Here is a 17,510-nt window from a genome sequence, read left to right as displayed (position 1 = left end):
ACTAAAAGGACAGGATATTATACCATTAAAATAAGATTCAGTATAATGGTAAAAATTCTGAGACTGACAGAGGAGCACCTTTGAGTCATAAATTCCCATTTTTAAAGGACAAAAGGGACTATCACAATCACTGTCTGAATTCCTACATAACAGAGACAATGTAATTTCACACAATAATTCCTACATCAGTCCCCTGGCTTCTGATCTGTAACAGCAAGAGAAACTTCTACTTTACATGTCACACTGCGCAAGCAAAAGACCCAGGGATTCTTCAGCTTTATCCATGACAATTATCTAACAGATTTACAAAAAACATTATCAACAAGGCAGAATCAAATCCTGGCTCTAAACAATCCTCAACATAGATGAATCAGCACAAGGAAATAATGATAGTATGGGAATATCTTTCAGAGACATCATCTTTTACAGGATGAATACAAGGTAAAATCAAACTATTTTATACTTCGCAAAGTTCCTGTAACTGGATCCTGCAAAATGGATAAATACTGTAATGGATCTGTTGCTGCATTAGCACGCACTCTGATAACCTGCAGTACAACATCCATCAAGCTCTTCAGTCCCTCTGGGGAAGGCTGCTGCAAGTGGTTGACAGAGATGTGAGTCAGGCTCCGGAGGATCAGCAGACTGGTGTTCAGCTCGTGTACTGGCTGCAAACAGGAGACCAAGCAGTTTGGGGCCAGGGTGCAAAAGCAGCATGGAGAAGAGGTTGCCCTCCCTGCTAGGGGGCCGGTGCTAGTTACAAGTGACTTCTGATGGTTTTGGATCACCATAAAGCTGCTGTAGGTGACTCCGAACAAGTGAGAAAAAGATTATACTTTGGCCAAGGGAGTTTCGGGCCTACGGGTTAGCATTTGTAACTTGGAATGAGAATTTCTGGCGTTTTCCTGGAAGAGTCAGAGCTTCATATTTCTAGCCCTGCTTGCCCTTAGACAGTAATTTAAGAAGTGTAGAAAAGACTGTTAAGAGTAGCTCAGGTTAGAAAATCTTGTAACAGCACTGATAGGCCTAGTTGAACATTTGTGTCCATGGCCTAAACAGTATAAAAAAATCCAAGAGATTTTCAACGGTTGTAAGACCCCCAGTCCTATTGTTAATCTTAACTTTCACATTATATTGCTTCTGCATTTGTATGTGTTTTCTTTATTAGAGCAGCTTTAATTTGGAGCAGCTGAATATCTGAAACACCTTGCTAGTACCACAGAAACATTAAACAGAAGTCTACATTAAGAAACTGGAATTAAGTTAAAGACTGAAAATGTGAGCTCTGTCTTCAAGCCTGTTTTAGCTCGCAGACGTGTAATCAAGGCCTTAAGGTCGTAAGCGGTGTCAGAAGAACTGCACTGAACAGCCCCAAAGCACATGCTGAGCAGGATACCTTCCTGAACTTGGAGACTGGAGGGACTATTTACGCCTGCGTATAGTTTTTACTGTACATTATTTCTTAACCTTTGAACACTTCATTTTACAATATGAATATTGCTTTGTTTTATTTTTTAACAGAACAGTGATTATACTGGCAGTAACACTGACATCATTCTCGTGCTGTGAATCTCATAGCTACACTTACATGAAGAACTGCAAAACAGAGATTACTCAGATGAGATAACCTAACCTGTGGAAAAGAAACACAAAAAGCTCACTTACCATGGCAGTTTTGGAATTGCACCAGGGACAAACTTGCCTCTGTGGGCTCTCGCAGCTCACGAGTCCTAAAGCATCATCTGCACCATTTGCCAGGACTGCAGTCCAACGTTGTTGCCCTTGCATTTAAATAAAAAGCTCTTCAGCTGAGCTCTCTCCCTTTGCCCTCCCATTCACTAGCGGTTTAAACAGACATTTGATTTTTCTATTCTGTGTTTGCCTGTAACTATTTTTAGCAGCTAATAACTGACACCCTAGGGAGCATTATGTCATCACTCTTCGCACTTATGGAGCTCTCGAAAGTCAAAACCAGACAGCAGCAGCTGTCATCATGGTGCACTGGCTCATTAGGCAAGGGTAAGGGAGTGACACCACGAGAGCCGAGTTCAAAAGACCAAACAGGAGGAAGTTCACTAAGATCTTGAATAAAGAATAGTTCTTTCTTTTGTAAGTAATCTGCAGCCAAGATTTGAAAAATGGTAATGCATTTTTTAAGGCTGCTGAATACTACCTAAAGTACTAACAAAAACACAGTCTTACTGGCAATCCTCTTGTCAGTGTCACAGGCAAAAGTTTTGTGGGCTTTTGGAATTAACACCGGTCAACTATCCACACCACGAAACAAAACTACTGAACAGGCAGCAGTTGGCAGCTTTGTTAGCAATCTCAGCTAAGGACTAATTGATCATGGACACTGAACCTATCCATTTACCAGTATTCATTCCCTGTATATTCAATGATTCATCACCCTAGAAACCTCCATTTGGTTGGGGATATGAGGCATTTCTAATTTCCCTTCAAAAGATGGAGCTTCATTCCCTTGCTTATCCTGCTACTCTTCTTTGCTCCTCTCACAGTTTAAGTTCATTTGTCTGAAAATAGCTAAACACAACTGTAGAAATACTTAAAAGGAGTTAACGCTCCTTGAAGACGGTACCAGTATTTCCCTCTCTCTGTTAAAAGACTCTCACCTTCCAGGATTACATTATCTTTTCTATGATAATTATATTCCATTGTCTAATCATATTCAACCTTCCACTGACAAGTACACTCCAGTTTTTCTCCACCTCTGTTACCTGCAGCTCACAAACCTGCAGGACATAGATGAAGTTATTATTGAACTCAAAGCGCATGGCTTTGTACAGCATGCTACTTACTTACATGACATTACCAGCAAACTAGTAAAAAAGTTAGTCTAATTCTTTTTGGATGACAACCAGACTTTCTCAGCATTGGCAGTTGCCTCCCAACTTTGTCTTATCTAGGTATTTAACTTCAACACATCAGCAAATATATTAAATACATGAGGTCCCAAGACTAACCCCAGAGAAACACCAGTAAGTAACGTCTCTTCAGCCTTATCACTTTTTTTTTTAATATTACCTTCAGTCAGCACTTTAGCCAGCCCACAATTCTTGTGATCACCACCATCATCTCCAAATTCCAGAACAATTTCCTGTGGGATATCAGTTACTAGAATCTAACTGGATGAAGCCCATTTTTATGATTCCTAAGAAATCAGTTCTCATATCGAAATCTATTGAGCATTATGATCTACCTTTGATAAAACAATGTTGTAATTTATTCCAAAATAGGTCCACACTTGCTATTTTTCCAGTCGTGGGGGAAAAAAAACAACCACCAAACAAAAAAACCCAACTTCCTAAAAAACCCCAACAAAACTAAACAAAAGTCAGACTCACTACAAACTCACATTACTGCAGTTTCTTCAGCATTCTGGAAATTATCTGCATCACCTAAATTTGTCGTACCAGTAAGCTTTGCTTCCATACCAGCAGCTGTAGTTTCTAGTGCATCACTGTAATTCGCATGGTTGAGTTACCACTGCTGTCATCAACTATACTGGTAACTGAGACTAAACACTCCTTTGATACGTGGGTCACAGCTACCACACTGTTAATCTGTATCCTAGCCTTTGTATGAGGCATCCCACTGCTTTCTTATTTTACACCAAATAGAAACTTTATATGCAGTACAATACACTTTGTTCTGGATGTGCACACAAGTTGTAACAGTTGCTTATGTGAATGACAAGTATCAATACAGTGATGTAACCAATTACTGAAGAAATGGTGTGTGATATTTTCATTCAGGAATATCCTCTTATTATCTTACCTTTATCTTATTATTTCCTTTTTCTCCCTAAATGCACTTGACACCTTGAGCACCTGGAATCTCATGCACGTGGCTGAATTTCACGTAAAATGTTTTTTTCTGCATGAACAATTAAACACTTAGAATTTACCTTGTATTTTGTTCATTCTTAACTACCAAGCAGTAGTCTCCTGAGGCAAAAATCTAAACAAGGATGTTTTAAATCTCCTTAGCATGTTGGGCGCACGGTCTCTCAAAGCCCAAGATAAAAAGGTCCCTTTCAAGTATCAAAGATGATGTCCCCTGGAGAATCATGCTGTGCTTCTTTTGCTCATTCCTTTGAAAAGCTGTATCAGGAAATCTCCTGTTATCAGTCACATGAAAAAGACCAACTAGTCCCCAAAGCTGAGCTGACGTCAAAGAGGGACAATAAAAGGCTCTGTCTGAAGGCAGCTGGAAGGCTTGCTATAAGCCACAGTGTAGGAGCACCCACATCAGACAAGGACAGAGAAACTGCTGGCACCAGAAACAACGGTCTGGCACAGCGGCGGTCTAGGGATGTGGAGGCATGCTGCTCACCAGGGGCTCTGCCCAGAGAAGAACATGGCTGGAACTATGATTGCTTATTCTCTCCTCACAGTCAAAAAGTACACCAAAGAAAGACTGAAAAGAATTGTAAAGTTTAACAATGGTGCAATGAGTAGGTTTACATGTGCGTGTATCTTCTTTGGCGCTAGAAGAGTTTAGCCCCAACACAGATACAGGTTGCATGCATTTTAAGGGCTTGGATTAATTCATTGCTTATGAATACATACCAGGGAAACAGAAATTTTCTCTCCACAAAACACGCACCCATGAATAGTGTTAGTGTATTTTTCCATTGAATTCACGACATTTCTCAAACACAGGGCTGGGGATATTTTGTGTCTCTATGTATAACTTTCCAAAGTCATTTAGTATAGTAGTTATATTTAGAAGTTAAAGTCTACTTGCTAGAATTTTAAAATGCATTTCCCTTCAGCTATCTGTGCTACCACTTTGCTCACTTTTTACAAATGTTTGAGTGATTCACTGAACAAGTCTTGCTTTATACATTTAAACCACCTTCTTTGTCCTTGTGCTCTTTCCCTTGAGATTTTCTTTTAGTCCAATTTTTTTTACACATATTTACCCTTATTTACATATGCAAGAAAATAATACTCAGATTCCTAAATAAATAATTGGCTTCATTCTTTTGTCATCTCCAAGACTGAATTACCATACTGTATAAACATCTGTTTCCTTGCCCAATTCCTAATTTTTCAGTTTTGGAGGAATACACCCACTATGACTTTGCTATTCCATGCTAAGTATGAGGGATTTAATTTCCTAATTTTCTGGCTGAGGGCACCTCTGCTCAGTGTTTCTAATTTTTATTTTAATTTAAATTATTTCTCACTCCTCTGTATTATGGCGTACTGTAGGACCACCAATGGTCTGGTTAATCAACCAACCTTACAACCAAAGCTGACAATGAAAAAGGACCTGTTCACACAAAAACTAAACATCCAATCAAACAAATCAAACAAAATTATGGAAAAGAATTAACATACTCCTATTTCATCCTTTGGCTAAGGTGAAATTGTTCCTTAACATATAATATGTAGTATTTTCTGTCGAGGCATATAAGTCTTGTTTAACATCTTTATCAACAATCTGGATGAGGGGATTGAGCGCTCCCTCACTAAGTTTGCAGATGACACCAAGCTGGGTGGGAGTGTCGATCTGCTTGAGGGTAGGAAGGCTCTGCAGAGGGATCTGGACAGCCTGGATTGATGGGCCGAGGCCAACTGTATGAGTTTCAACAAGGCCAAATGCCGGGTCCTGCACTTGGGTCACAACAACCCCATGCAATGCTCCAGGCTTGGGGAGGAGTGTCTGGAAAGCTGCCCAGCGGAAAAAGGTCTTGGGGTGTTGGTCGACAGCTGGCTGAACATGAGCCAGCAATGTATCCAGGTGGCCAAGAAGGCCAACAGCACCCTGGCTTGTATCAGGAATCGTGTGGCCTGCAGGAGTAGGGAGGTGATTGTGCCCCTGTACTTGGCATTGGTGTGGTTGCACCTTGAATACTGTGTTGAGTTTTGGGCCCCTCACTACAAGAAGGACACTGAGGTGCTGGAGCGTGTCCAGAGAAGGGCAACGAGGCTAATGAGGGGTCTGGAGAACAAGTCTTACGAGAAGCGGCTGATGGAGCTGGGGCTGTTTAGTCTAGAGAAGACGAGGCTGAGGGGAGACCTTATTGGTCTCTAGCACCACCTGAAAAGAGGCTGTAGTGAGGCAGGTCTTGGTCTCTTCTCCCAGGCAACTAGCAATAGGACGAGAGGCGTCAGGGAAAGTTTATATGGGATATTAGGAAAAATGTCTTTACTGAAAGAGGGGTCAGACATTGGAACAGGCTGCCTAGGGAGGTGGTTGAGTCACCACCCCTGGAGGTGTTCAAAAAACACGTAGATGTGGCACTTCAGGATATGGTTTAGTAGGCATGGTGGTGTTGGGTGGATAGTTGGACTTGATGATCTTAGAGGTCTTTTCCAACCTATGATTCTATGATTATAAGTCCAGTAACTGGCCTTTCACTAGGCCATTTTAGCGAGTCAGTCTAGCAACAGGGTTTCAGAATGGTTTTGTGGCATGCAGCACACAAAATTCCTTTTCAGATTCCCTCCCATAACCCCTAAATCTAACACTGATCATACAGTGGTAAAAACTCTTACCAATGACTCTGTCCTTAGTTGTGTCATAGGACCAACCTAAAATCCGTAACACCATTTCTGAGGCAAACAGTCACTTTTTCTTCTACAGCAGTATTTACATTGTCAACCTGATTTTAAATATTGCACATACTTCCTGATGACATTATCAGCTAATCTGATCTTCTCTGTATAAAGGGCCACTTAATAGGAGCAGGAAGTTTCTTCTTACCACTTTATTTAGGTATGGTGAATGCTTATGCAAGAATTGGTGATGAGTATCTTGCACCATGAAACATATTAATGTCATTGTCCCCCTGCTTCCTTTAGGTTAAAAATAGTTTCCTATTAATATTACATTAAAGCAGGCTTTTTTATGGAGATATATACAGGAAAAAAAGCTGGTGCTTATATTTTTAAGTCCCAGTTGCAGTAGTAAGTAAAACATACAGTGAGTATCAGGATCGAATCGTAGCATCTGCCGGCTTCTTTTCTTGTATTAAACAAGACAAGTGCAACAGAGAAACATGAAAAGTGTTAATAGTTTTGCAAGTTAGATGCAAGGGACAGAGAAATCAACAGATCTGAAGCTAGGCCTTGGATGCAAATTTCTGAGTAACAACATCTGAATAGAAGTATTATTAACCATAAATAAAAAATTTTAATCTTGAGTTAAAAATTTTTCATCCATTTTAATGAAAAGCCAGATTTTACTTATATTCCCTTTCAAGTAAATACTGCTTTCTTATTAAATCAGATATGGCACAAAAACTATTGCTCTTCTTTTGATTATGAATTTTTCTCTATTCTTCAGAGATCTTGTTGAACTAAGCAGCACTATTTACGATTTTGCCAGGGACTTTTACAAAAGCCAATCCTGATTAGAGAAATAACCTCCCATTTCTAGGAAGGAACATAGAAGAGGAAAGTCCTTGAGTCTGTCCGACTTTAGATTCGGTTAAAAATGCAACGCGCAGATCCAAGGTACTCTCTTTCATTGACTGTCTTTCAGACAAACTATTCAACCTCTGCACATGAGATCTGAATGTCATATAAAGAACAGAAAGAGAAGTCTGAGGAGAAAAATGGAAGTTTCCCAAGGTGATGGCATACAGGGAAAGAACATTATCGATATTAGTTTTGTAGTCCTAGGTACAAAGTTGCCTTTGCAGTCACCCTACGTGGAGTGGGTTTTTACCACTGCTTAAGTTTAATACCAAACTCTGGGGTTTAAGGTACGCCGTTACTTTACCTCAGTCTCCTACATAATCAGTGAAGAGTGTCAGGCTCCTACAGAGGTGCTTCAGAGCAGAAGCCGTACTTGTAGATTCTGAATTACTTTCTGAAAGAACATCCCCTGCTTTCAATCTCTTTCAATAGACCAGGTAAAATTGTCTGCCTCCTTTAGGCACCTATGTTAGAAATGTAAGAATAGGCAATAGGAGCTGCCTTACACATCTCTTTCCCTGTGTTTCTGCACTCCATTTCTATCACTTTCACAAATTTTGCCGAAGCTAGAAGTAGCAGATTTTATCAGTGCACTAACTGGTTCAACCACACTCTTTCCTGCTCTGATACTTCTGGTTGTTTGCATGTCTAAACAGCACCTCAGTCTTTGATCCCCTCTAGGGAGCACGCGCTCTTAAATCTGGCTATTTTTAGTACATCTATGACCATCTTCTCCAAGATGAAAGAGGAAAAAATGTGTTACTGAAAGGGTTATCAAGCATTGGAACAGGCTGCCTAGGGGAGTAGCTGAGTCACCATCCCTGGACGTATGTGTAGATGTGGTACTTAGGAGCACTGTTTAGCGGTGGCCTTGCCAGCATTGGGTTTGTGATTGGACTCGATGATCTTAAAGGTCTTTTCCAACCTAAATGATTCTATGATTCTGTGCCCCTACCTATATAACATGGGTAGATGATGCCTAATGTCGGTTTGTGAACTGCTGACATACTGATGTGTGAAAATTCCTGTACAGGCATGGCATATTATATTTTCCTAATTAATCAGATACACAGTATGACTGTTATAGTCTCCTGTATTTCACCCAAATATCAATTTATTTAATTCTTGTAATTTGTCACACTTCAATAAAATCAATTTCCCATTTCTGAGAAGACAGCATACTGATTAATAAAAACTCCTGTCTACAGCATGTCCTCCCTCCTGTGATTTGTGGGCACAGAAAACACTGATACATTTTCTTTGCTGAGTGAAAAAACTATTTAACAAGTGACACAGAAGAGAAGGCTTAAGCTTTTTGAACTGAAAAATATAATAAAATTCTTATGGAAGAACCAGTACATTAAGCATGTGATTCCCTGCCAATGGAAACCGTCTACACAGACTAGATAGACAGCAAAGAGTGGAGACCACGACTGTAATGACTTTTGGGATCAGACAGAGATCCAAGTCAGGAGGCTACAGCAGCTTGCTTCCATCTCTCTGAGAGACCCTACTGAACACATTGGGTCTGGACCCAGCCTGCAGGTTACACAGTACGGACCACTACCAAGTCTTTTAAAAGTGACCCAGCCACAATAGCTGGTAGCTACCCAGAGGAGGAAAAGCATAAAGCTGAGGAAAACCAGGCTCACTTCGTTACGGAGCAGATGTCAGCATCTCTCAGGGAGGTCACAGAGATATAAATGGATGCAGAAAATATTCCCATCTCCACAGCAGTCACTTTAAAAGTAGAAACGTGGAATCTGTCATGGTAAGAATTTATAAAAGGGTAAAGACACACAAAATACAGCAGAGTACCGTATATTCAGGAATATCCATATCTCAGTCCCTCTGGGGACAAAGTGAAGAACTGGCACAGTATTGAGCAGGTCTTGGGGGGCTGCTCTTGAAACCCTGGGGGTACTCTATCCAGCCATTGTCCTACGTAGGAATTTCTGTCATTCGTAGCAGCGCAGCAGCTGAATGTCTGCTCGGATTACTCATGCTTCTGGAACACAAATCTATCTGGACATTTAGGCAGGAATTTTGTAGGAAACCACAAGGCAGGAAAATCCAAGATTGGGATTGTTTGGTTTGGTTTTTTGAATTTCCTTTCTGGATTATATCACGACCATCTGAAACACTACTAGAAGTTCAAGTCCACTCCATGATGAAGCTGGTTTCAGATGCACAGATGAAAGTATAAATACTGCTTTGGTCTGATTGATGGGGAGAACATGAGATCCGCACCTGGGTTACAAGATCTGGGTCTGTTCCTAGGTCTGTTACCCAGGTGCTTATTGATCTTAGGTACTCAATTCCTTTCTTCATGCTTCAATTTCTGTAAAATAAGGCCATGATCCTGACCTTCATTATAAAACACTTTGAGATCTGTGGATGAAAACTACTAAATAAGAACTAATTATTATCATTAGGTTGGATCCAGCACCAAAACTTGTCAGTTTTCTAGTTCAGCCTTTCTTGTGACTATAATTATAATCTCATCAGAAGAGCTTGGCCTAAAATGGCAGAAATCTCCTAAGGATAATTCAGAGTATTTTAGTGCTGTTCTATGAGAAGCCCTAGCTTTACTTGAAACTCAAGTCTCAAAGTCTAGCCTTACCTAAGCCTCGTCATCTGTATGTCACCATAAATCTTCATAGCTGCATTTTGCTACTTAAGAGTTAGAATGCCTGAAAACAGAATTACTATTTGCTCTCAAAACAGTTGTTTTCCTCTTTACTACAGTATGAATGAAAACAAACCAGATACAAAAGGACAGTTATAATTTCAAGCCAATTAGATTTTATAAAGCCATTCAGAAAATTATTTAAAGTATATCCTGTGTTTCTGTAAGACCAAGAATATTACCCTTGATTCCATAAGATTTCAGCTTTTTCTTGACAACCCCACTGCTCCTTTTGGATGGTTTTTCATCTTTTTTAAAACCTCTTTAAGAGGCAAACTGAATGCTGCCTCCTGACAGCATACCAACATACCTAAAACAAGAAAGTACATGTGCTGAATGTTTCTTTTGCTACAAGCTTCAGATCAAGACTTTAATGAGAAAAACACATTCTCTTTCTAAAGCTGAAACACTTCAGCAAATATTGGTGCAATGTATTTGTTTCCTTATAAAGAAAATCCTCTTGAAGAAAGGGCTCTAATTCAAATTCCCAATCCAAACTGTGCGTCACAGTCTGAATTTCCTGGTCTGACAGCACTACTGAAATGCCTCCCAGAGACTAAATTCAGCTTTAATTCAGGTTTGTCTGGCCAGCTGAGAATGAAGGAAACTGCACAGCAGAGCCTAATGGCTCTAACAGTTTCCACGCTAACTCCCACATTCGCGCCACACAGAAGGTAGCCGGGAAAAGGAGCATTCCTCTTAAATAAATGTTTACGAGGAGGTGAAAGAATCCCCATCCAAAGTGGGCTATTCAGGGGTAGTCCAGCTCTAGATGATATTTTTTTTTAACCTCCATTGAACATTAATGATAACTCTAAATTTCTAACTTGTTTTATGATGTTCTTACTACATTACATCATGCTACCCTGTGTGTAAAAACAATGGAATGAAAGCCTCTAATTTTAGCTGTCATAAGCTAAAGGATAAATGGCAGCAGAAGCTTTCACTTATAATTGCAGGATTTTAGGTAGCTACAGAAAAAGTTATCTTTTCTTTATGTGAGCAAATGCTCAACCATTTATGCAAAATTGCAGAAACTGTAAGAAGTTGTGTGAGCTTAAGAGTTAATGGTGAAGGTGTCACTATGCTCAGAAATAGAGCCGACTTTTCCATGTCATATTCAGCTTATTAATAACCCCAATTACTTCTGTTGCAATGGCACATGTCTCTCTCTGCTTTATGTTATTGTTATGTAACTAGAATAGCTTTCAGAATCACTTTTGACTGAGCTTGAACAGGTAAACTATAAAATTCAGCTAGAATCGAGTTTTATGCTGAAATGCTATTGCAATTCAATAGATGAATGTTGAGTGACATAGAGTATGCAATTATACAAGAAGACTGTTTGCAACAAGCCATCTTGGAAGTACTTCCATTTGTGAGAGGATTTTTTCACATTCCAAATCTGAATACATTAAAAAGCCTGTAATCAGTTAATAGAGTCAAATCTGCAATGCTTAATTCTGAATTTCTTCTGTAACGAGATGAGCTTCTCAATTCTTGTGATTAACTTACAAACAAAGCCAAATACAAGAAGCTGGTTCAGAAAAAAATCATTGCATGGAATCATTGCCATTTTTCTCATAAATATTTCTCCCTTAGAAACCACAGAAATTTACGCTCTCTTTATCATGTGTTGTATAGAGCTATATGCAATTACAGCACTTCCTGAACAAAATAATACAGATCTGAGTAAGATCTTGCAGAAATGGATATAAGAACTATATGCAACCTTCTGGCAAGTTGCCAAAGTGGCCCTTATGCTTACCAAATAGCGCATCAATCTAATCTAATCTAATCTAATCTCTGTGTGTACACAGGTATGACAATAGTGTTGCAAAGCTGCTTTGTTTAGCTGTGTATTTTCATGACCTTGAAGCTCAGGATAATGTATTTTTTATTTTATTCAGTACCTTCACACAAGGATATCTACAATCATTATAAAAAATCTCCAGTCGGAGGAGTGGGGAAAAAAAAGGGACTTCAACTGCTCAGTTTCTAAATTAAGCTACATCTGAAGTTAAAAATAGCCCTTCTGCCTGAAGATGCTATGCTGCCTGAATTTAAATAGCCTGTTTCTTTCCCTGACAGATAACATTTATTGTGCTCTCTGCTGCTGCAAAAAAATGCCTTCTATGAGGAGGCTGCCTTTTTTTTTTTTAAGTCCAATTTCACTTCACTTAAGACAACAGAATTAAATAGAGTCAGTGTTCTAGCCAGGATGTGTATTGATTTTCTCGTAGATACATTTCTCAAATCTTATTAAACAGACCTAAAAACGTGCATGTATATATGTGTGGCTTTACCTAGCTCTGTCAGCGATTTTTCCAGGAGGATCTACAGTAAGAATATATTGCTTGAAGTGCAATCAGTTTTCTGCAATACATATCCTAAAAGTGCTTGTGCCCATCCCGCCCAATCTCTTTCGTTTTCTTTTACTTTCGTACTTTCCTATAGAAGATATATATATATAAAAACATTATTCCTACATGTTTCATTGCTGATTATAGACAAGAAGTAGTATTAAATGCAATTACATGCACTATACATGAAATGGTTTACTCACTGCTTTTCCCCAAAGCACTGAATGGAAAAGTATAGAAACTGTATCCTTTTTCTTTCTGGGCCTAACACAGAGCCAGCACAAGGATATCTATCTCGTCCATATTGCTACTGTTGATCAGCTTAGTTCTTTTCGTTAAAATTTCTAGTGCTCCATCCAGCATAAAGTTTCAAACACAGTATCCATGCTCACTCCTGGGAAACTGTTAATTTTCCTCAATATTCATTCTAAATTTACTGTGCCTTAATTTCATCATTTTATGACAATTAAAATTAATCAGATTCACTTCTACATTTTAGGCAAGAAAATAAGAAAGGCATACTTCTAATGTGCAAAAATGAAACTTGAATCTTGCTATATTGAGACAACTCTGCTTTCCCCCTCTTGTTAAATTGCGTATTTTATATGAGCACTCCCAAAGGAATAGCACAGAAAGGCTCAGGAATAAGTAAATGAAAGATGAGATGGATATAAGTACTCCTCTTACCCCCGAGCAAGACTTTCACATTGCAGTCAATTTGTGGACTAAAAGCCTCAAAGATCCCTGAAAGCTTTATAAGCATCAATAATATTTGCAATGATGTAAGCCAAAGGCAATGATCTAAATTCTGCAGTCCCTAATTGAATAAAACACCCATAGAAGTCAATAGAAATTGCACTCAATTAAGCTGTACTGTATTTCAGGTCCATAGCATTTTACATGCTGTTACTATATAGCACCCACGAGTAGTTTTATTTGTATAGGGCAATGCTTGCAAGATGCAAGCCTCTGTGAAAGTAGAAAGGACTGGAATGCCCATATGTAGTTGAGCTGTGCAGTTTCAGTTGAACCAAGCTGCAGTCATCAATCAACATCACGTTACGACAGAATGCCTGTTCAGTTATCTAGGTGAAGCTCTAAGGCTACTTTGATTTGTAGGCCTGAAACAGCAAGATCAGTTATGATATAGGGGGGCTGAATTTAACTCAAATTTTAGATAAAATGGAAGATAAATCAAATCCTTGTGAAATTTGATGTGCATGTCCATAGCCCATAATACTCATCAGAGTAATACAAGTTCTCTAAACAAGCTAATCCAAGCTATAGTTTCAGCTGTTAAACACTTACAAATAGACAGGTACTTGTGTGGCACAGACCTATCACGTTGCAGGACAGTTTATACAAGGTAAACTTGTGTCAAGACCTACAAAGCTTTGGGACTTCAGCATTTGTTTGAATCCACCGTTGTTACACCGCTTATTGAGCCTTATCACCAAGCATGTGAAATGAGAGCCGCCTGTGTTGCCACCGAGGAATCGGAGAGGAACGAGAGCCCGTCTGCAGCACTGGCACTGCACATGGTTTGGTATCACTTCTGCTTCCGGACAAGACAGGAGGATCATGGTTGCCAAAAACCATTTGCATTGCGCCATGTCAGAGAGCTTCACAAAAGCATGTAATAACACCTGTAATGAGTCTCCAGAATCACATTTGTGAGGCCTGGAGAATGTTTCTCTTTCCAAATGCGAGCTACTGAGTCATCCTGTTCATGTGAGACAGACTGTATTCGCTTCCCAGAGAGCTCCTTTGAATCACTATTACCACCCGATAACAGATGTTGCTCTCCAGGAAAGTTTTTCATACAAGCTCTTATAATCATACGGATTATTTCAACTTGACCTTGTAGCTACAACAGAAAAAGAAGATGAACTGGGGGATCTGAGAGGGCTGTGTGTTGTAGTACTTTGCATATCTGAGTAACTGGGCCCTGAACAGCATGACTACTCAAAACACTACACAAAGAATAACAGATATGTCCATAGTCCTATAAGGTAAATACTACTTATTCCCAGCTCACATACGGGAAGAAGCAAGCCCTAAAATGTTTCATGGACTTGCCCAACATCATACAGTACACAGGTAACAATTCAGGAATAAGTGATCCAATGTTTAAAAGCATCTCTGTCTCTTTGAAACTTGGAGCCTACAGACGAGTAATGAAACTCAAGTTAAATCCTTTGAAAATAGGACTAAAATTGGAAGCATTTAGTAAAGCGATTTAAAATGCCCATCTTCTGACAACCACTTCTGTTTTCAACCACAAGACACTTTCTCTCTAATTTCTTGTTCAAAGTGAACCTTAAAATGCACTTTAAAAGAGATGTTGAACAGTACTGTAATACATACTCAATTTCAAACTTTCCTAACTATTCATATTTCTGGTCAACTAACAGTAACTTTCTTTCTGCATGCCTTTATTGTGTTACTGGATTGCAGCTTCAGATGACAAAGCACATTTTCACTACTCTTTTTCAAAAATGCCAGGAAGTGGCAATTTAAAATCAGACATTTATATTGTAAGTATTCCCGTGCCTTCTGGTGCCACTTTAACTAAGTTCATGCAATTAAATTATTTCTCTAATGCCCTGAATACACGCATTTCATGATTTCACATCAGAGTTTTGGAGTTATGTCACCAGATCCCAGAAGTAATAGAGCTATGCTTATTCATAGCAGTGGACAGTCAGGCCCAGGTAATGCAATAACAGCTTGGATTCCAAACAGCAGCAACAAAATACAGAACCATAGGGCTTTGGATAGGTAAAAATGAATTAATAAATTTTTCATCAGATGGTCTCATTAATCACTACAGTCATGAATTAAAACTCACAGTATTCCTTTAAGAGAGATACCGTTTATTTAAAACAAACCCAGACAACCAAACCACAAAAAATGTAATGCCAGATCATGGATAGATGACGTCTATCAGATAAAATAATCTATCAGGTCTCAGGAGAATTAACCTCTAACAGCAAAGGCCATGGTTTAGGCTGAGCTGTCCAGTGCAGTGGTAGTACTAATACTCTTATTTGCTTTGTCATACACTATGTTTAGAAACTATTGTTCACTCGACAATTATTAATCTTAATTTATTTTTTGCCTTCTGTTTCTCAAGGGATGAGGAGTTTGGGTTACTGAATGTTTTTATATATTTTTGCACTTATCCAGCATGTCCCCATCTTTCCAGGATAAGCACTGCTTCTCTTTTGTCATCCTAACTTCTCTTCCTATTCATGCGTATGTCCTCGTTTTCCAGCCTGTGCCATACTTTTCCATCCTGGTCCGAAGCCTGACTTTTCATCAGTGGATCAACTTGTGCTGTTAATTCTTCCTCTTCTTTTCTACGTATTCAAAAGCAGAAGATAAAGAAACAACTGGAATTCACTACTTCAACGTTTCCAGCAATAAATTACCATATTAAATTGCTCAACAGCACTTATACTGTGTCGTGGGTGAATACTGTAACCTAGACTTTAGTGTCTGTCTCTATCCAACCTATCCTCCCCAGCTTACCACCCATACCAGCTTCATCGAGATGCTTCAGCAATCTTTGTATCCTGCTCCCTGGAGCTCTCTACTACTTGGTTAGTTTACTGCACTCCCAGTACAAGCACCGCTAAAACCACCTAATTCCACCTAACTTTACAGCTTTCCTCCATTACTCCCAGTCTGTTTGCCTCCTCATTTCTCTGACTTGTTGCTGCAGAATTGCCTATCTTCTGCATCACTCCTCAGAGCCACAAATACCTTGCCCTAATTGTTGGCAGGCATTATACTGTGAACAACTCACCATGCAGACTTCACTCCCTTCTCCTTTAAGCTGCTATCTCTCTGTCCCAGTGTCTGCAGCTAAATGCTATTCTCTGCATAACACAGTCACAGAGCATTTTCAAGTTGGAAAGGGAGAGGGGAAGCAAAGAGACAGGAAGAAGGTGAACAGAAAGACAAAGACTGAGGCTTGCTACCCACCATCTTCTCCAGAAGTCTTTACCTCTGAATCTCTCATTTGAAAATCTACTTTACTAATTAACATGCCATATCTAGCTGCCATCATGTTATTTTTCTGTCATAAGACACCACCTAGAATAATACAAAATGACCTTTTAGTGGTTTTGCTTCCCAGATTACTAAAAATGGTGGAATCACATGGAATGCTGATAAAACTACGAACATTAGATAATGATAACATTTTCTTTGAGCTTACTGATTTTTTTTTTCCTCCCGTGTAACCATTTAACTCTTATGCATATCTTAAACTGCTTAAAAGTGATATTCAGAACAGAGATGTCAAAAAAACAGTAACAATTTTTAGAAAGAGGAAACAGGTCTACTTTCTGAACAAACATATTTTCTCAACAGCCTGACGAAAAGATCATTTTCACCTCAGACTACAATTGTCACTCTCAAATTTCTTCTCTCTCATTTATACGCATCCAGACTCACTGCTGTGCTCCAGTTGTTTTGATATCAGCAAAGCTATCATAAAAACATCTGAATACAGTAACATCTAAAATTTAGCAACTGGAATTTACCATGCTAAATTAAATGCCCCAAATGTGTATTTCCACTGGGGAAAAGCGTGAGTCAAACTCACACTGTATGTATTTTGCAATAAACAGGAAATAGAGTGAAATAAATATATGTGGTTTATTCTGGTTAATATATGTTGTGCCCAACACAACATGTAAGCTTGCCAGTATGTGAAGCACACGGAAGCTACGCATAGGTGCAAATATATTAAGCAGCAAATAGCAATTTTGATGAGACAGTTACTATTTTGAACTTTGATACCTTAGCAATTCTACAGAAAAACAATACAACAACCTCTTCAATTGTCCCTTTCTCCCAGGAAGCCAGCACACAAACAGGGGACTGTACCGACAAACACGCTCTTGACTCAAAATAATTCCAGTGTAGTTCATTTAAAACAACAACAACAAAAAAAGCACCATCCCAAACCAACAACCTCAGTCATATATGTCA

General features: G+C 39.1%; 1 protein-coding gene across 2 annotated transcripts in view; it reads right to left on the bottom strand.

Moving 5' to 3' along the window:
- Positions 1-17,510, bottom strand: part of GNB4 (G protein subunit beta 4) — a 78,359-nt gene that overhangs the window by 47,665 nt on the left and 13,184 nt on the right. The gene's annotated exons all lie outside the window — the stretch shown is intronic.

Source organism: Opisthocomus hoazin, chromosome 4, assembly GCF_030867145.1.
Source record: "Opisthocomus hoazin isolate bOpiHoa1 chromosome 4, bOpiHoa1.hap1, whole genome shotgun sequence".
NCBI lineage: Eukaryota > Metazoa > Chordata > Aves > Opisthocomiformes > Opisthocomidae > Opisthocomus > Opisthocomus hoazin.
The sequence above is the reverse complement of the archived record's forward strand: the minus strand, read 5'-3'. Positions and strand labels throughout refer to the sequence as shown.